The sequence below is a fragment of the Saccostrea echinata genome, unplaced genomic scaffold (genome assembly GCF_033153115.1).
Source record: "Saccostrea echinata isolate AGI-Se365-2 ecotype Australia unplaced genomic scaffold, CSIRO_AGI_Sech_v1 ptg000002l, whole genome shotgun sequence".
NCBI classification, from domain to species: domain Eukaryota; kingdom Metazoa; phylum Mollusca; class Bivalvia; order Ostreida; family Ostreidae; genus Saccostrea; species Saccostrea echinata.
The window spans coordinates 29177324-29200054 of record NW_026889751.1 but is presented as its reverse complement, the minus strand read 5'-3'; positions in this window follow the sequence as shown (position 1 = coordinate 29200054).

Below are 22731 nucleotides of genomic sequence, written 5' to 3'. Positions count from 1 at the left end.
TATATTCTTATAGAGGAAATAATTAATTTGATGATAGCTCAAAGTACAGACATTGAAATGGTCGAATTGGTCTCGATTTTTGAGATCAAGCTGTAAATACTTTAAAGATATACCATACGGGAAGGGCTTAGTATACATGTTTTGACAGTATTGACACACATATTACTAAAACAGCTAAAATAGCAGTAACTGTAAAACATGCATTTGAATTTAAATCTAAGAAATAGTTTTGCTGGAATTTTTAGTACACCACTTACCATATTATCAACTTTGAAGAGGGAGTATCTCTTAAGAATACTTTATTAAATTTTGGTTTAAAGAAAAAAATTCTTTGAAATAAATAAATATATGTACAAGTATGTGTACATGTTTTCTACACGCATGGTCTATTAACCATCATCTAACTCTTCTTTGGAATGATCAAAGAACTGATTCATGGAGCCTTATGGGACAAAAATATATTTCAAATGAATTTAGACTCCTTCGATTTGACCCAAGGACTTCCAACCACTTAATTCCATTTTAATGAAAAAGGTGAAGATAACAAACAGTAATCGATCAATGTTTTTTTTTTTCCTTCCAAAACAATTTTTCAGGAAAAAAGTTGTGAAAGGTATACAAACCATGTTTTAAATTATAGTTTTTCAAACTATATTTTAAACTGTTTACGGTGTTTAAATGTATGTCTTCCAATTTGTTTGATATGTAAGAGCATGTCTTGAGTACAATTTTTAAACCAAGGTAGGATGCTGACAAATAAATTAATGTTACAGTGATTTCAACAACCTCTTTTAAAAGTTTAAATTTGGAAGATTGAAGTAAATTTTCAAATATCATTAGACGAAAAATGGTACTGAATATTAGGTGTTCATTTTCTGAACAAAAGATAGATAGTGATTAAAAACACAAAAGTTTAATACAAAATAAAAACATCGGTTTTTGAAAAATAGAATTTTGAAAGAAAAATAAAAATTGAAAAAATTTTATTTTTCAAACGTTTGAAAATTTGAAAATTTAAATTTTTTAACTAAAATGTCAAATTTCAAAATACAAAATCAATTTTAGTATTTGAAATGAGGAAAACTGAACTTAAGTATAAGAATTCTAAAACTCTAATTCGTTTTAAAATTTTGATTTGTTCCGTGTAGCACGGGCCTAATTTCCTTATTATTTTGTACACTTATATGTGACATCTCTTGTAGCCGAAAACATGATATGGAAAACTAAACTCAGAAACATAAGGAAAAGAAATTACATTCATACACTTCCTTGATAAACATACAGTTTGTAAGATTAATTATTATAATTAATATATACGGATTTGACAACGCAGATAACAATAAAATACAAAACAGCCACTGCTATACATATATATAATCTACCATTTTATGAGTTAAATGTTTACATACATTTCATACACTGTACGTATTGGTACAAGCTTTGAAATGTCGCAGTCAATTGTAAAAGAACTAAACAGAACTGAACACTCAGTGAACCGATTTATTAATTATTTGTCGCCAATGCATTTCATTTTTTTTATATATATAAATATTTTTTTCTTAAGTTTATATACAAGTTTAATTTTTTTTTCTATGCTTTCCATCTTCCGTTTAAAGTTTCATATTGAAATTTTATGCACTCAGGTTTCCTAGTAGAGAAATCACACATGTATTTTAAAAAAAATCAATTTTAAGAAAACGGTATGTCTCGAAACATAATCTATTTATTCTGATACCGTTCAAAAGTATATATTGCATAAATTCGTTTTCCATTATTCTTCTTTATTGCATAAATTCGTTTTTTCCTTGAATTTCCATTATTCCTCTTTATATTTTTTTTTTTACATATTCCACAGGTGCTTGAGGACAGGACACCCCCCCCCCCCCCAATATATTTGTGATATAATCCTTACCAACAAATTACCTAAAACAAACATTTTATGAAATCTACTTCTCTCTCTTTATATAAATCAACAAGGTTGCCAACTTCGTCAAAGCTTATTCAAACGAAGTAATGAGGAGAGGACTATTACCCATTTCCTCCATATAACCAAATATGAGTGCAAGGTATAAACACTGGACACAGTCTTGATTTTTGTACGAAATTTTAATCAAGGAAATATTTTTTCAACATTTTCTAGATTTTACTCGAAATATCTAGAGAAAAGAGGGTATTTAAATAAATTGCATATTTAAAATGGGCATAACTCTCAAAACGAAACCTGCAAATTAGGTAGTGAAAAATAATTAGAAACATTTCATTTACATTTGTGGTTTAGAACTCTATGCTTCCAATACATTTGAAATATATTTTTAAAGTGTATCTCAACCAAATTTCTTCAAATGCTTATTTCAAACAGTGTTTCAGACTTCCTGAAGAACTGTGTTTTTGGGTAGGAAGTCGTATCCTCATCACTTCCGTTGACTAAGCTTTGATCAATTTAAAAACGCTATAACATTCTTGTGAAAAATTGGCCGAAACGTCTGTTGAAGTGTCTTAACCTTTATAAGAGTTGGTGGTTAATGAAAAGAATATTTAACCTACGACATGAGTTGTTGATTTTAGGGCTATGTGTAGATTTATGAGACAATTCAACAAAAATTCCTCGGCAGTGCCTCTCTGTTTGCAGACGAAGTTGGCAACCTTGTTAATATATATATATATATATATATATATATATATATATATATATATATATATATATATATATATATATATATATATATATATATATATATATAAAGCACTAAAAATGACCAACGACACGAACAATAGAAATTGTCAAATTTTCGGGACGCCCTGTCCCTTCCTCAGGACAAAGAAAAAAAAGTTAAGAAGTCATAAAAACAAAGGAAACAGAAAAACAAAAACGGCTAGCACTACTTCTAAACTACCAAACACTATTTATTTACAATGTTACATGTTGAATTTGAATTTTATAATCAGTTGTAAAGAAATAAATCCGGACCGCTATGAAATACGTCCGGTCTCTCGGGTGTACTCTGGTGAAGTGCGATTTACATAATTGAACGAATTAATTATCGCTAATTAATTACGGCCAAGCAGTAAGTCGTACACTGTCTTATTCTCTCAAAATAGCTTAACTTTACATTATAAAAAGAAACCAAAGAAAGAAAATTTAGATGTATTATAAATGTAATTTGGAAATGTTTTAGGACTGTTTTTCGGATAAAAGAAATAATAAACAAAAATGTAAGCAAAAAATCTATGCGTGGGTTGTTCCAGAATTGATAAAGCGAATTAACGGTAAAGTTAACACTATATAGAGAGAATAAACTTGTTTGTTACAATCAGGAATTGGGTCTAGTTCACGTTCATCCTGGTGAAGTCATTTAATTTGTTGATACCATTAGGGCGGAATGACTTCAGTCTGTGCATCCAGAACTTTTCCTTGCTTTTTCTCTGAGCATCGGTCCAATTCGGATTATGGTCAATAACCACTACTGTCATGTCCTCCCATTTGTGACCTTCAAGGTTAAAATGTTCCCCAACGGGTTCATTGAGTTTTTTGGTCTTAATGGTCGAACGGTGATTATTGATTCTCCTGCGGATGTCTCCCGTTTCCCCAACGTACTGTTTGGAACAAACTTTACAACTGATGAGATATATGCAGTTTTCTGTTTGACAAGACAAATTCCCTAGAATTCTGTAGCTGCGGCCTGTAACGGGGCTTTTAAAGCTGTCTGTGTCAGAACTGTGCTTACAGAGAAGACATCTTCTGTCAGAGCAGGCTCTAAAGCCTCCGTTAGGTAATGGATTGTCCAATCTGGTTCTAACTACCATGTCCTTTAAGTTCCTCGGGCGCCTGTAGGCAGCCAATGGAGGTTCCTTAAAGACCTCTGCCATTCTTTTGTTAGAGTGGAGAATTGACAGGTTCTTTTTAAGAATACCGCTGAGGTTCTGGTATAAACGTCTATGAGACACTCAATCCTATTGACTGTAGACCAGGACAATTTTACCTGCTTCCTAAGATACATAAAGAAGGCATGCCAGGTCGCCCTATAGTTAGTGCAGTCAGACACCCCACGGAGAAAATTTCTGAAAACATTGATTTACATCTCCGTCCACATGTAGAAAATTTGCCATCCTATCTCAAGGACACCACAGACTATATCAACAAGACGCCCTCGACTGGTCTTCCAGATCATACCCTTCTCGTGACTATGGACGTTACATCTTTGTACACCAACATTCCGCACGATGAGGGTATCGAGGCCTGTAGAGAAGTCTGGAACAGTAGATCAATACAAACTCCTTCCACTGAGTCCCTTACCAAGCTCCTTGAACATGTTCTCAAATGTAACAATTTCATGTTTAATGGAGAACATTACCTGCAGATTAATGGCACTGCTATGGGTACGAGAATTGCCCCATCTTATGCCAATATTTTAATGGACCGACTTGAACGCAACTTGTTACTTCAAGCACCATTTAGGCCCCTTAGCTGGTTGCGTTTCATTGACGATATAGAGATGAAGTGGGTGGAATGCCGCGAGAATGCAGCGAGAGCCTCGAAGCATTCATTTCGTTTGCCAACACCTTCCATCAGTCTATCAAATTTACTGTAGACGTATCTAATTCCAAAAACAGATTCTTAGACACTACATCTACCTTGATTGATGGCGAAATCGAGTTTAGTCTCCACACGAAACCCACCGATTCCCACCTATATCTCATGCCGACTAGCTGTCATCCCCCACACACATTCAAGGGTGTGCCTAAGGGTCTGGCTACCAGAATTCGTCGCATCTGTTCATCCCCTGCCTTATATCAGGAACAGAGCAGTCTCCTAAAGTCCCATTTATGCAATAGAGGCTACAAAGCCCACAACGTACAAACTGCTATTGATGAGATGGCAGGACACGACAGCCAAAACCTCTTACTCTACAAGGAGAAAGAAAATAGCAGCAGGGTCCCTCTGGTAACCACATACCATCCCGTCCTTAAGAACCTCAGCGGTATTCTTAAAAAGAACCTGCCAATTCTCCACTCCAACAAAAGAATGGCAGAGGTCTTTAAGGAACCTCCATTGGCTGCCTACAGGCGCCCGAGGAACTTAAAGGACATGGTAGTTAGAACCAGATTGGACAATCCATTACCTAACGGAGGCTTTAGAGCCTGCTCTGACAGAAGATGTCTTCTCTGTAAGCACAGTTCTGACACAGACAGCTTTAAAAGCCCCGTTACAGGCCGCAGCTACAGAATTCTAGGGAATTTGTCTTGTCAAACAGAAAACTGCATATATCTCATCAGTTGTAAAGTTTGTTCCAGACAGTACGTTGGGGAAACTGGAGACATCCGCAGGAGAATCAATAATCACCGTTCGACCATTAAGACCTATTCTATTTCCTTTGATTTTATGACTTCTTAACTTTTTTTTCTTTGTCCTGAGGAAGGGACAGGGCGTCCCGAAAATTTGACAATTTCTATTGTTCGTGTCGTTGGTCATTTTTAGTGCTTTATATAAATTTCCATCCTTGACCTTGTATCTATTTAGTAGATCCGACACTTACGATATACAGTGTTGTTGGTTTTTGTAGTGCTTTATATATATATATATATATATATATATATATATATATATATATATATATATATATATATATATATATATATATATATATATATATATATATATATAGGGTAGGGTAGTAATTTTTATTTAATGTTTGTTTAAGTCAATTTTCCGAATTGATGATATAGAGATTATATCACAGATGTGTCATCCATAAATAATTTATGAGAAAAAAGTCGAACAGGCCCAGGGGTCTATATCGGGGGGGGGGGGGGGGTGGAGGGTCCTGTCCTCAAGCACCTGTGACATATTCGTCTAATTAGTTGCCTTATGTGAACACAATGCTACTGTTTTCTTTTTCAAAGACATTTGCAAATTTTCTTCTTTTGGCATTGGCCCTTTTCCATAAATTTGTGAAACCGGAAACAAATGTGAAAAGAATGTTTCTCTGGATTATTTACTCCTGCTACAGTTGACATGAGATCGTCGTTTTGAGGTTGTATCATAAATCCCTTCAGAGAGATCCTTATAGGGATTCTCACCGTTTGCGTCATATGGAATGGTGTCATATACATTATCAATACAGCAAACTGTTTTTATGGAGACAGGTCGACGTTCCTTTGCTTTCTTTGTTTTCTCTTCTTCATGTTCTTTCTATAAGAATAATATAAAAGGATTTTTAAAATACTCTTGAACAAACATAGACATCCTTTGAATTTTCATTGTTAAATTTTTAATTCTTTATGTGTAAATCAATAAGTTGTTTTAATTGTAATTGTTGCAATGATAAACACAGTCTCTGAAATATCAATAAATATTATTGAATTTGATTGTTTTCTTACCGTTCTTCTCTATGTCGTCTGACTGCTAAGATACCAATAGTGATAACCGTCACACACTATTGCTACCATCAGAATCCCTGTATGAACAATGCAAGACAAAAACAACTACATTGATTTATTTGAATATTTTACTATAAATTTAGATAACATATTAAACAAGAGGCCCAAGGGCCTTAAAGGTCACCTGAGTACAATACAACAATTTAGAGGATCCATACACTGATAAATGAAGCTTTGTTGCCCAAAAGCAAGAAAAATAGTTTGATAAGCATCAACAAAATAATTGGTATAGAATCTATCTGTCCCCCATTTATCACTATTACCATGCAGACTATTAACAAAATGTCTATTTTTAACCCCATATTATGACTTCTCACATTGGTCTCTCTTGGCCTTTAAAGAACATTAAAAAAATAAGTTATTTTTGCCTCATTTTTATTCATCTATTATTTCCAAGTCTACCTGATCATTAAAACTATGAAAGTACTTTTTGTATTATACAATAAATATTCTTGCATAATTCTCTTATTCTATTAACCTTTCAAATACATTATTTACAGTGATTAATTATCAAAGGTGAATGGCAAAGGGGAATAACTTTGCTCAGCAGAATACAAGTTCATAGAGCCCTGGCCAGGACCAGAATACTTGACTAAAATAATCCAGGTGTTCAAAATTCTGGTAAAAATACCCTTGCATATTAAAACTTTTACTCTGTTTGCCTCGAATATGCCCAGAAGAATACAAGATTTTCAAAGAAATGCATGTTCACTATGTTATTAAATAAATAAAGCCCCCCTCCCCCTTTACACCAGTAAATCTTACCCAGGGGCCATGTACTAATAATTCTGGAAGAAGCACTTTGCTCATCATAACTATACACTTGTTTCTTTGCTTTATTACCAGTAGTAGAAAAAATATTTTGAAAGAAATTATGCATTTTCACTATAAAATCAATAGAGCCCCCCCCCCCTCAGAAGAACCCCTGACCCAGGGGCCATGAATTGCACAATTTTGGAAGAGGCATTCCTCCTTATCATAACCATGCACTTCCTTTGTTTGAACAATACCAAGGAGCAGAGAAGGAGATTTCGAAAGAATTTATGCATTTTCCTTATATATCAATAGAGCCCCGACCTAACACACCAGAACCCTTCATCCAGGGGCCACAAAATTCACAATTTCTGAGGAGGCAGCCATGCTCATCATAACTATGTACTTAGTTTATTTAATATCCAGGAGAGAGAAGATTTTCAAAGAAATAATGCATTTTCACTATATATATCAATTGAGCCCCACCCTGACACCAGAACACCTGACCCAGGGGCCATGAAATTCACAATTTTGCAAGAGGCAACCATGCTCATCATAACTATGCACTAAGTTAGTTTATTTAATACCCAGGAATAGAGAAGAAGATTTTCAAAGAATTAATGCAAATAATCAATAGAGCCCCCCCCCCCCCAACACCTGAACCCCTGACCCTGGGGTCATGAAATTCACAATTTCTGAAAAGGCAGCCATGCTCATCATATCTATGTTCTTAGTTAATTTATTTAATATCCAGGAGCAGAGAAGAAGATTTTCAAAGAATTAATGCATTTTCACTATATAGTCAAAAGAGCCCCCCCCCCCCTACACCAGAACCCCTGATCCAGGGGCCATGAAATTCACAATTTCGGAAGAGGCACTCTTGCTCATCGTAACTATGTACTTAGTTACTTTATTTAATACCAAGGAGCAGAGAAGAAGATTTTCAAAGAATTAATGCATTTTCACTATATAATCAATAGAGCCCCGCCCTAACATCAGAACCCCTGACCCTGGGGCCATGAAATTCACAATTTTGGAAGAAGCATTCTTGCTCTTCATAACTATGTACTTAGTTAGTTTATTTGATACCCAGGAGCAGAGAAGAAGATTTTCAAAGAAATAATGCACTTTCACTATGTGATCTATATAGCCCCACCCTAGCACCAGAACCCCTGACCCTGGGGCCAAGAATTTCACAATTTTGGTAGAGGGCTCAATGCTTATTACAATGATGCCAACAGTTTGACTGCATGATGTCCAGGAATAAAGAAGAAGATTTTTAAAGATTGCATTAATTTTGGTGGTTTTAGCCCCACCCCTCAGGCCCCAGGGGGGCAGGGACCATGAAATTCACAATTTTTGTTCCCCTTTACCCATAGATGTTATATGCCAAATGTGGTTGAAATTGGTTGAGCGGTTTTAGAGAAGAAGCTGAAAATGTTCAAAAGTTAACACATGACGCACGACGGACGACGCACGACGACAGACAAAAACGGATAGCAATAGGTCACCTGAGTGACTCAGGTGACCTAATAAAGTCATTGATTAGTATAATTAAATAAGGTTGCTTAAAAATAGATAATGAAATTGATGTTTTCCTCTACATAAATAGGGGTAATTATAAGAAATCTATTTTAATTGACATAAAGTAAAAACATCGAAATGTTCATGTTTATATATGAAACACAAAGAGGAATAAAAAGCATTAGCTAGTCTCTCTATCATTCTAAAAAGAATTCAAGGATGCTTTATAGTCTACGGCGTTGATTTTGAAACCCATTTCTTGGCTTAGAATAAACCCTATCGGCATTGGCGTGGTTTCATTTGATGTTTCATCATTCAGCTTTTTACTTGATGATTCTATAGTTTTTTTAGGATGTATTGTATGTTGCAAGCCTGGATAGATTTTAAAAAAAGATAGGTCGTCTTTCCCACTTTTTTTTGTCTTATAGTTTTAGCTTGTGATAATCGTCTTGACATTTTTAATCGGCAATGTTTCAATGGTTTGTTATAATTTGATGAGATTATATATAATAAATAATGAAATAATGAAATAGAATAAAAATATCGAGTTTTCTGGATATTCAAAATAATTTCACGGTTTTTGATGATTTTCATTAACATTTACTATAATGTACCAATAAGTGAGTTCCTACACAACCTAAAAGTCTCTTGTCAATTAATAAATTGATCTAAGAAATCTCGGAATAATGTTTTATGTTATTTGTCATAGTATCATATTAAATATACAAGTTAACTAGATGCCTATCCTACGTGCGCAAAACTGAAGTACCCCTTGTTTGAAATAATCACATATAGTCTATACATATTATTTAAGTTAATGCCTCTGATCAAACTGAGATTACAAAGTTGATTATATTTTTTACACTTTCTATCTTACCAGAAGTTATAATAACAGGTCTCATTTTTGAGGTTTTTTCTATCTTTGCTGTAAAGAGCAGTTGTGGTAGTGAACTGTATAAAATTGGTGGTGCAAAACTCTCAGTTTCACTTATAATCACCTTTGATGTTATTGTTTGAGTTGCTTTTCTATTTGGGAAAGTTGTAATTTTTGTTTCCTTTGACTTTCTGATTGTAACTTCTGTTATTAATGCTGTTTCTGTTAAAAGTATATTTATAATTTTTGCTTTATTTTTTTTTATTTTTGTTCTTTGAGGAATTGAATTTTCCGTTTCTGTTGTGGTTTTTATCTCCGGTGTCTTTGATGTCTTTAAGAATAGTAATGTAGTTGTTGCCAAAGTTGTCGTTATTGTTGATGTTATTGAATTGAACATTTATTATCAATCCGTTTTATATAAACAAAAGCAAAGATAATTAGAACCTACTTAAATTCTCATGCAGAATTATAAAGACGTCGTAGTGACAAATTGCTGATGAAAGGCATTTTTGTATAAGAATAAACAGAGCGACGCATTAGATTGTTAGACAATTACAATTTCAACCCTGCTATGATTGTTCCAGTTTAATACTTTTTTTGAATAAAATACTATGAATGCCTAATCTAGAAACATCAGGAAGCCAAACTGACAGCAGATCTGGTAAGCTGTCGATGACCCGCTTATAAGATTTGTCAAAATATTTGGTGGTGTATTGCAAAAATATTTCAACAGTATCAATTATTGCAATAAATTATATTAAATGCCTGACAAACACAAACAAAAACATCAACAAAAATTAACAGTTGCATCATGAAACTTACCTATAAGATGCAGTCGAAAGCCTTTAGCTGTAAACTCGTCGTCATTCGAGTAGAGAGTGATCATTAGTTTGTTTCCTCTTGCTGTTCTATTTGTTGTTACTTTGCCACATTGATTAAAGAGTGTGAAGTTACTGTCCCTGATTTCCTGTATCTAATATCATCAATCAATTTTTTTAATACACGTAACTCAATATATTTTACTTAACAAAGGAAAAATTAGAGACAAAATTAATATATCTCTAACAACAATTTTATTGTGTTTTATTTTATCTTCAATAGAATTAATTTATTTCCTTTGAAAAAATTATTTAGGATCTTTTTATTTGTCGAAGAACAAAGATGTATAAATCCAAAAGAGCCACGGTAAAGTATAATTGCATCAAGTATGTTGATCTTCGTTTAGAGTTTGTGATATAGACCTTCTATAACATAACATTCAATACTGAACCTCTAAGTAGTCATCACATGGGTATCCTGGTGTACGTTGAACATCTAATACTATCCCGATATTTATCTCCTCTGTTAATTCAGGTGCTGTTACCGTCCATGTATAAAGTGTGTTGCTCTCGTAGTTTTCACTTGGATATCCTGGTGACTTTATCGTTATCTCCTCAGAGATTTGGAGATATATCTTCCTTGATATAGTGTGAACCCCGGAACAAATGTCTTGAAAATAAAAAGATGAACGTATAGTTTATGGTGTACGAAAAGAAAATTAACTTTAAAACTTAACAAATTATTCTAGAGAATATTTAAACGTAAGCATTCTTTGCTCAATTTCACTTATAAAATGAATTGTTAACTAACTTTTCTTTTAAATATTCAGTTTTTAATTCTAATTCCAGTCAAGTTTAAAACAGTAATATTTTGTAGAACCGAAGTAATAGGGATGTATTTTGTATTGTTTTGCGAACCGCCTTTTTACCTTATTCAAATATGAACAGAAAATGAAATTTCAAAATCGCAAAAATCATATAAAAGTCTTTCAATACTTACTGAACCAATATGTAGCGACTACAGACATAAAATAAATGCATACTATACATGTTCTCTTTTAAAATGACTTTCCCATATTTATATCTATCTCCCTTTCCTTGTGCAAAACTTGAATTCGAAATATCAACGAATTTATGCTGAAACCCTATTTATATTCTTTTAAGGGAAATATTTAATTTGATGATAGATCAAAGTACAGACATTGAAATGGTCGAACTGGTTTCGATTTTTTGAGATCAAGTTTTAAATACATGGAACTTTGTCAGAATGGATTAAATGTATCAGATGTACATGTATGTTAAAATTTCGCATTAAGCGATTGAGGGACAATATGAAAACCATCTATCCTTCTGTATTCAATAATTCAGACGTAAAAAAGAATTAGATAGATCACACGATCAGTACGTACTGGTCCCTGCTGACAAAGCAGGTAACAACATTGTCTTTGTAAGGCTCATTATATAAATTGTATTTTAGACTAACTGGGATTTAATTCTGCAAGTGGTAATCTAACGTATACCCATAGCACCCTTTCTAAGATGGAAATTTTTCACAATCATATGTCAGTTTTAAATATTTTTAATATTCCCAACCACCAAAATGAATTTGAATTACCATATCTATATTGGATTCCGAAACTTCATAAAAATCCTTACAAACAAAGATACCTAGCGGGTTCCAGTAAATGTTCTACCAAGCTTCTTTCTTTACTCCTCACTAAGCTATTAACAGTAGTGAAGGAGAAACTTCTAGTGTACTGTGCAACAATATATTCGATAAGTGGTGTAAATCAGATGTGGATACTTAAAAATTCCAAGGAACTTTTGGAACATTTGAAATCACAAAATTTTACCAAAATCAACAACATAAAAACTTACGACTTTTCAACTTTATATACAACTATTCCACACGGTAAATTAAAGTCCAGGCTTTCTGACATCATTGACAGCTTCTTTTTCAATAAAAATGGAACTCGTAAATTTACTTACCTTGTCATTGGTCATTTGCAAAATTACTTTGTTAAAAAAATTCTGATTGTACACACAAGTACTCTGAAGTTGATATTAAAAAGATGCTCGAGTTTCTGATTGACAATATCTATGTGGTTTTTGGAGATCAGGTCTTCCAACAATCTATTTGAATCCCCATGGGTACCAATTGCTCCCCGTTACTAGCAGACCTATTTTTTATTCATTTGTTCAAAATCGTTTACGTGAAAAGAAGAAAACACTTGTTGTGGCCTTCAACTCGACATCTAGATATATCGACGACGTACTGTCAATTAACAATGGTTAATTCCATTCTTATGTCGACACGATATATCCTTGAGAGCTTTGGAGATTAAGATGAAAGATACCAATCAAGAATTAAGATCAATAATGTCAAATGCTACAGATTGTAGGATTCAATATTCAATTCCAAGTCGATTGAAAATTACTAGCTTATTATATTTTGGAACAGAATAATATTACATAAAATTTGATACAGGCATGGATGATGACTTTCTTTATATGTCAATTTTTTTTTCCTTCCAAAACAATCTTTTAGGAAAAAAGTCGTGAAAGGTATACAAACCATGTTTTAATTTTTTTTCTTCAAACTATCACTTGTATATGGTGTTTACATGTATCTCTTCCAACTTGTTTGATTGTAAGAGCATGTTTTGAGTACAATTTTTAAACAAAGTTAGGATACTGACAAAAAACTGATGTTACAGTGATTTCAACAACCTCTTTTAGGAATTAAAATTTGGAAGTTTGATGTAAATTATAAAATATCATTAGACGAAAAATGATACTGAATATTAGGTGTACATTTTCTGAACAATAGATGGATAGTAATTTAAAACACAAACCTTTAAAATACTAACATTGTTTTTTTTTTTTTTTTTGGAAAATTAGAATTTCGAAAGAAAAGTAAAAATCCAAAAAATTTAAACTTTTAATACGTTTGAAAATTCGAAAATTAAATTTTTGATCATAAAATATCAAATTTCAAAATACGAACCGGTCACGGTAGCTTACTAGTGGTAGGGCGCTCGCTTCGTGATCGGGCAGTCCGGGTTTGTTTCTCGTTAGCTGCGCCGCGTCAAACTTAAGACGTAAACATAGGTAGCGACTGTTCCTTCGCCAAGCATTCGGAACTAGAAGTGAAAGTCACGGGTCTTTCGGATGAGACCTTAAAAACCGAGGTCCAATATCACGGTATGCGTTGGCACGATAAAGAACCCTCACTGCTCAATGGTCCTGAGTGCCGAATATAGGTCTAATTTTGAAGCCCTTCACCGACATACGGTGACGTCTCTATATGAGTGAAGAATTCTCGAATGGAGCGTTAAACATCAATCAATCAAAGTACGAAAGCGGTTTTAGTATTTGAAATAAGGAAAAATTGAACTTAAGTATTAAAATTCTAAACTCTAAATCGTTTTAGAAATATGCATTGTTCCATGTTACATGGGCTTAATTTTCTCATTATTTTGTACATATGTGTATTATTCATCAGCAGACGTTGTTTAGAATTTTATACTAACATGTGAAATCTCCTGAAGCCGAAAAAAAGGCATGGGAAACAAAACTCCGAAACATAAGAAAACGGAATTACATTGATACACTTCCTTGACATAAATACGGTTTGTAAGATAAATTTAAACAAATATAGATATGTAAACTTTCTCATAAACGCAAGTCTTTATTTAACTAACTGCGAAGAAATCCTACATTTATATATATATATATATATATATATATATATATATATATATATATATATATATAAAGCACTAAAAACCAACAACACTATATATCCTAAGTGTCGGATCTACTAAGTAGATGCAAGGTCACGGATGGAAATTTATATAAAGCACTAAAAATGACCAACGACACGAACAATAGTAATTGTCAAATTTTCGGGACGACCTGTCCCTTCCTCAGGACAAAGAAAAAAGTTAAGAAGTCATAAAAACAAAGGAAATAGAGAAACGAAAACAACCAGCACTACTACTAAACTACCAAACACTAAATATTTACAGTATTACATGTTTAATTTGAAGTTTATAAATAGTTGTGAACAAAGAAATCCGGAGCGCTATGAATTGCGTCCGGTCTATCGGGTGTATTCTGGTGAAGTGCGATTTACATAATTGAACGAATTAATTATCGCTAATTAATTACGACCAAGCAGTAAATCGTACATTGTCTTATTCTCTCAAAATAGCGAAACTATACATGATAAAAAGAAATTAAAGATAATATGGAAGGGCAATTTTAAAATATGAATTTGGATATATTATAAATTTGGAAATCTGATAAAAGAAATAAACAAAAATGTAAGCTGTAAATATTTGGGTAGGTTGATCCAGAATTGCTAATGCGAATTAACGGTAAAGTTAACACTATATAGAGAGAATGAACTTGTTTGTTACAATCCGGGATTGGGTCTAGTTCACGTTCATCCTGGTGAAGTCATTCAGTTTGTTAATACCATTAGGGTGGAATGACTTCAGCCTGTGCATCCAGAACTTTTCCTTGCCTTTTCTCTGAGCGTCTGTCCATCTTGGATTATGGTCAATAACCACTACTGTCATGTCCTCCCATTTGTGACCTTCAAGGTTGAAATGTTCCCCAACGGGTTCATTGAGTTTTTTGGTCCTAATGGTAGAACGGTGATTATTGACTCTCCTGCGGAGATCTCCTGTTTCACCAACATACTGTTTGGAGCAAACTTTGCAACTGATGAGATAAATGCAGTTGTCTGTTTGACAGGACAAATTCCCTAGTATTTTGTAGCTGCGGCCTGTAACGGGGCTGTTAAAGCTGTCTGTGTCAGAGTTGTGCTTACAGAGAAGACATCTTCTGTCAGAGCAAGTTTTAAAGCCCCCGTTAGGTAATGGATTGTCCAATCTGGTTCTTACTACCATGTCCTTTAGGTTCCTCGGGCGTCTGTATGCAGCCAATGGGGGCTCCTTGAAGACCTCTGCCATTCGTTTATTTGAGTGGAGAATTGGCAGGTTCTTTTGAAGGATACCGCTGAGGTTCTTAAGGACGGGATGGTATGTGGTTACCAGAGGGACCCTGCCGCTATTTTCTTTTTCCTTGTAGCGTAATAGGTTTTGCCTGTCATGTCCCGCCATCTCATCAATAGCAGTTTGTACGGTGCAGGCATTGTAGCCTTTCTTGCATAAGTGGGACTTGAGGAGACCGCTTTGTTCCTGATATAAGGCAGGGGATGAACAGATGCGCCGAATTCTGGTGGCTAGACCCTTAGGCACACCCTTAAATGTGTGTGGGGGATGACAGCTAGTTGGCATAAGATACAGATGGGAATCAGTGGGTTTCGTGTGGAGACTGAACTCGATTTCACCATCAGTCAGGGTAGATGTAGTATCTAGGAATATGTTTTTCGAATTAGATACGTCTACTGTAAATTTGATAGACTGATGAAAGGTGTTGGCAAACGAAATGAATGCCTCGAGGCTCTCGCGACATTCCACCCACTTCATCTCTATATCGTCGATGAAACGCAACCAGCTAAGGGGCCTAAATGGTGCTTGAGGTAGCAAGTTGCGTTCAAATCTGCCCATGAAAATATTGGCATAAGATCGTGCCATTTTCGTACCCATAGCAGTGCCATTAACCTGCAGGTAATGTTCTCCATTAAACGTGAAGTTGTTATACTTGAGAACATGTTCAAGGAGCTTGGCAAGGGACTCGGTAGAAGGAATTTGTATGGATCTACTATCCCAGACTTCGATACCCTCATTGTGCGGAATATTGGTGTACAAAGATGTGACGTCCATAGTCACGAGAAGGGTATGATCTGGAAGGCCAGTAGAGGGCGTCTTGTTAATGTAGTCCGTGGTGTCCTTGAGATAGGATGGCAAATTTTCTACGTGTGGACGGAGATGTAAATCAATGTATTAAGAAATTTTCTCCGTGGGGTGTCCAATTGCGCTAACTATAGGGCGACCTGGCATACCTTCTTTCTGTATCTTAGGAAGCAGACAAAATTGTCGCTATTTTGAGAGAATAAGACAATGTACGATTTACTGCTTGGTCGTAATTAATTAGCGATAATTAATTCGTTCAATTATGTAAATCGCACTTCACCAGAATACACCCGATAGACCGGACGCAATTCATAGCGCTCCGGATTTCTTTGTTCACAACTGTTTATAAACTTCAAATTAAACGTGTAATACTGTAAATATTTAGTGTTTGGTAGTTTAGTAGTAGTGCTGGTTATTTTTATGACTTCTTAACTTTTTTCTTTGTCCTGAGGAAGGGACAGGTCGTCCCGAAAATTTGACAATTACTATTGTTCGTGTCGTTGGTCATTTTTAGTGCTTTATATATATATATATATATATATATATATATATATATATATATATATATATATATATATATATATATATATATATATATATATATATATATATATATATACAGTACCAACCAGACCCAACCTGACACCTAAGCAGTCCCAGAAAGCAGTCCCCGGGACTGCTTTGGGACCGCTCTGGGACTGCTATGGGACTGCTCTGGGACTACTCTGGGACTGCTCTAGAAAACAGACCCAGCAGTCCCAGCAATCCCTGGGACTGCTTTCTGGGACTGCTTTGTTCACTCATGCATGAAAAAGGTTCTGAGTGACATGATAGCTCCGCCCCTTGTGTATTCTGAATTTGCAGGCTCCCTGTTGTTGTTTTGTTTACTTTCAGCCGAGAGATGTTTAAAATAAAGAATAAAAAAAAACAAGGATTTTTTTACAACATTTTCATAAGTAGAGATAGATATACAAGTAATTACTAAATGTCTTCAGGGGCTGTAAATTTACGCAGGTGAGTTAAGGCTAGGTATAGGCATTTCTATACAAATAAACTAATTAAAATGCCCAAGGACTATATCTTTTGTACAAAGAAAGTTAAAACTTACTGTCTAATACATACTTGGTACACGCTCCGTGATCGGGAGGTCGTGAGTTCGAATCTCGGCCGCGACAGACCTAAGTCGATAAAAAAATAGGTAGCAACTGTTCCTTCGCCATGCGCTCGACACTTTGGAGTGAAAGTTGCGGGTCTTTCGGATGAGACCTTAAAAACCGAGGCCCCGTGTCACGGCAGGCGTTGGCACGATAAAGATCCCTCACTGCTCAATGGCCCTGAGTGCCGAGTAAAGGTCAAAATTTGAAGCCCTTCACCGGTATATGGTGACGTCTCAATATGAGTGAAAAATTCTCGAATGGGACGTAAAACAATATAACAATCAATCAATCATACTTGGTACCCACGACATGAGATAGCCAGTACACATTATGACGTCATATTGTGACGTCATTGTTCTTTACTACACAAGAGTATAATGGATATCAACAAAAATGCTTCGGCGCAAGGGCATGCTTTATTTTATCTAACTGAAACAAGGTATATTTAGAAGAAAAATATTCCTACCTTTGCTGGTATTGCTGCACAAATATCAACAGCTCAGTTGTATAATTACTATTTGTAAAGTTTTGAGCTGAATCAGGGTAAAAATGTACAGTCCGGTATAAGTTTCCTCAAATTCTGATCAAATGAGAAAATGCCTAGGATTTGTGCAGCAGTTTTAATAATCTATAGAATATTCTTATTAGCATTATACAATTTTTATGTAAAAATAAATAGGGTAATCCCTTGCGCCGAAGCTGTTTTGTTGGTATGTTTTAGTACCTACAGTAGGTAAGATCAGTGACGTCATAATATGACGTCATAATGTATACTGGCTATAACATATCGTGGGTGAGAAGTATGAATAAGAAAATAAATCAAAACATTCTTTAAATAATAAATATACCTCTTACGCGTTTTTATTAGCTCATTTGCATAGAAACGCCTATACCAAGCCTTAACTCACATGCGTACACAATTGTAGTCTAGAATTAATTTTTAAAAATGAAAGTAGTTAAAAGGAAAGTCAGGAGATGACTTTTATCTTTTAAATTAAACTTTAATACAGGTGTTTGAAAAAAAAATATATCTAGGCCTATTCAATTAATTAATGCTAAATAAAACTTTAATACAGGTGTTTGAAAAAAATATCGAGGCCTATTTAATTAATTAATGCTGTCAAGTTACGGAATGCACTCAGTTTGCATTAGCACTATTTAAAAAACAAACAAACAAACAAACAAACAAACAAACTTGTCATTTCAATAAGACATTCAGAGGGACGTACTGTACTGGATTTTTTTAAATTGAAAAAGCTAAAACCATATGCATGCTAAAAAAGAGCATTCCATGCTATTTTTTTTACCGCCCTCAAATAAAACCTAATAATTTATTAAATGACCATGAAATAAAATTATTCTACCATTCTTCAGTCATTTAAACAATTATATTTGTGAACAATTATTGGGGGATTTATTTATGAATTTGTTTTTGATTTATAAACAAGTTATTAAAAGAGTAAATTTATAGACATTTTAAAATATTCGGAATTGTGACTTATTTCTTATTTGTTTTGTTTGTGTTTTCCTGGCCGATTAATAAAAAGCAATACAAATGTATAAAATGGTGTCAACACCTGATGTTTCAATTGCCTTCGGGCATGATTAGCAGAAAGTCAATGCATGTTATTTGGGTATCAGTGTTACACATCTCTGAACACGCTGGTCAACAATGACACTAATTTCAATCTATGTACTGCAAAAAATCTTCGTTTCAATAAATTTGTATAAATTTATTTCGGGATTAATTAATTTTGAACATAATCTGAGGGTTCCATTCGCGTGATTTACACATGTATACTCAAACGTTTATATAATAAAAGTATTATTGTTTTCTGTTACATAGATAATCTAACGATAATTAAATTGGCAGGTCAGTGAAAATAATCATGACTGAAATATAATACACAAAGAATTTTTCAAAAGCTCCAGTACTTAAGAAAATTGCATTCAGAGTATAGTATGGAAATCGGCCTTGCTCTATAATTGTAAGGCCTATTTAAAGCTAGTTTTGATAGAAAATAAATAACTCAAGTTTAATTTTCTATTTAAAAAAATAATAATAATTGAATATCGAAACCAATATCAATCACAGTAATTTAGAAATTGATTTATTTTGGTGAAAAATTAATATACCACAAAACTGTGTTTAAATATTCATGTTATTAGTAGGTGTGAACGTCTTCTTTGTTCATATTTATAATTTGTTTCTATACGCGTAGTGTGATTTTCATAACTGTTCAAAAATGACTGTCGCATGAGAATTGATACTGCTCAGAAAGAAATGGATCATCAATTTCAATTGCCTTTTATAGTTACATTGTTTATTGGTAATCTCATTTCTGAGTAAGCTCCGCCCATTAAATTAATTAACCCCGCCCACTGGGACTGCTGGGACTGCTTTCTGGGACTGCTGGGACTGCTTTCTGGGACTGCTGGGACTGCTTTCTGGGACCGCTGGGACTGCTCTGGGACCGCTGTGGGACTGCTCTGGGACTGCTTTGTGTCAGGTTGGGTCTGGTTGGTACTGTATATATATATATATATATATATATATATATATATATATATATATATATATATATATATATATATATATATATATATATATATATATATATATATATATATATATATATAAATAAAAATCAAAAAAATCACAAAATATTTTCTGCAAGCGCTTTCGCCATGTTAGGCTCTTCAGGCAGTTATACAAATGTCAGGTAGGTTACCTGGTAACGTCCAAAAGCAAAAGTTCATTGTGACGTCATAATAGATCAAGGTAGCGTAAAGTTGCCGTATTTAAGGAATGTTTTTAAGTTTTATGTGAGTTATTGGTGTGTAAATCACACAGACTTGTCACGCAAGCATATTTCATGAAGCGCGCTAGCGTGAAAAATATGCCTACGTGCAAGTCTGTGTGATTTACACACCAATAATTCACACTAAACTTTAAAACAATCCTTATATTTACATTTACAACTTTAAAAACACCAATAATATACTCAATATTTGAAATTCTTGCTGCCCTATATCGCTACATTTTTATTAACGTCTCTGTAGCCTCATTGTGACGTCACTTTAGCACGAGTTTCACCGTGTATATTTCTACGCGTGAGTAATCAATATCACAGATGGCCTTGTAGAAAAACACAGCAAATGTAAATATTAGATAATGTACAAATATTGCATTAACTTGAACACATATTATACATAAAATCTTATAATATGCTATAAAATAAAATATTATTTGCGATTAAGCTTTGGTTTAAAGAGTTTGATAAAGTAGTCCTCTTTTGCCAAACGCAGATTTTCATTTTCATTGGGAAGTTTATAAAAAGGGAAAATCCTAAATATTCCTTTGCCGCATTTTGCAAAATGTTCACAACTTGGTGTATTACGCACACTAGGGTCTTTAATTTGTTGTTTGTGTATACGAACCCGGGCATTTAGTTTTCCCGTTTGTCCAATATAGTATTCTTTGCACGTCGGACAGATTGCACAGTAGATAACGTTTTCGGATTTACAGTTCATTGGTGAGTTGGTTCTAATTTCCATTCCTGTTTTAAGTTGGATTCTATTTCCCTCTTCTAAATATGTACACGTTCCGCATCTTGGATCTCCGCAATTTTTTAATGGTTGGAATTTCCTCCTGTGTAGTAAGACGGGCCTTGGTTAACAATTTTTTAAGACTGGGTGCCTGTCGTCGACTATTGATAATATCATTTGGTTGTATTAAACTTTTCATATTTTCCGATTGTTCTAAAATTGGGTAAAATCTTTTAGCGTCCGTAAGGATATTTCTGTTTCGTGGGTTATGGGTCACAACAAAGGCTTTAAGGTACCCGCAAATGGACGGAGACATTTGAATTGCATGGAAGTGGAATGTAAACATTAGCACATGATTTTCCGTATCAATTCTACTGTATGAATTTAAATGGAGGAGGAACAGATTTTGTAGTTTCATGGTGCACAAATAATAAATGATTCATGGCTATGCATATTTTTTTTCATGATTTGTATCCATATGTTTGCTGCCTAGCACCGAATAAGCTCAGTCTTAAAGATATACATGCGATAACAAGCGCAAGTAAAAAAAAGTTGAAAATGTAAGCGTGTTGATAAGTGGAATGTCACATGAGTAAAGTGATTATGATGTCAAATGGGTCAAAACGGGTTGACACTGGGTGACCTGTTAATTTAGTAGCAAGTTCGACCGTAGTTTGGAAATATTTTTTTAAATTACACTTGAACATCACTCTTCGGATATGTATTAAGTTTAAATCAAAAAACACATTCTGTGCAAATGAGACGAATGTACAACTTGCGGTTCGATGTAAACAAATTGAATGTTTTGAAAATTGGTCTTAAATATGATTTTCAATAGAAATGTGAAAAAAAAAACTGCTAGACCCCCGTCGCAAAAGCCAGTGTGGCGCGGCAAAATTTAATACGTTAATGTGATATTATAGCATCTATTAATTTAAAGAATAGATGCGCTTATTAGTCCCCTACCGGTGAAACCGAAGGGGACTATAGGTTTCCTCTGAGTCTGTCCGTCCGTCTGTCTGTCTGTCTGTCTGTCTGTCCGTCTGTCCCTCTGTCTGTCTGTCAATCTGTCCCACTTGGTTTTCCGCACTTATTTCCTAAACACTTGCAGATAATGAGCTGAATTTTGGTATGTGAGTGTATCTTGATGAGTTACAGATCAAGTTTGCATTTCGTTCCGCTTCACTGATTTTTGACGGAATTACGGCCTTTTCAATTTTTAGGGGTTTTCCGCAATTTTCTTCTAAACGCTTTCAGATATTGAGCTGATTTTTGATATGTGACTTTACTTTGATTAGTTATAGACCAAGTTTGCATTTCGGACCGCTTCATTGATTTTTGACGGAATTATGTCATTTTCAATTCTTAACGGGAACCAGATTACACTTGCCGGTAGGGGACTAGTATTGCTAATGCAATACTCTCAGAATGCTTGTTTTATGAGGAAAACTTGGTTTCTGCTATTTGAGTTGGGTTAGCTAGAAAATAACTAGATCGGGATCGGAATATCTCAAATTCCTCCTCTTTGCCCTGGATCCAAAAACGAAAGGTACACGAATTTTGTAGCAGACAGAATTTTGAAAAAATATACTTTTAATCACTGATTTTCTTAAATAATTTCATAAAATATCGTCGACAAATATCAGATTTGATGATTAAACGCATCGATGGATTGTTTTTTTAGGGGATTAATGCACGATTGGCTTGGATTGAAAAGTTCCCATGCATGCCATGTTACATGTAGCATGTGGCGTGATCTTTATTGAAACTTTGTCGTTTTACATGCAAAC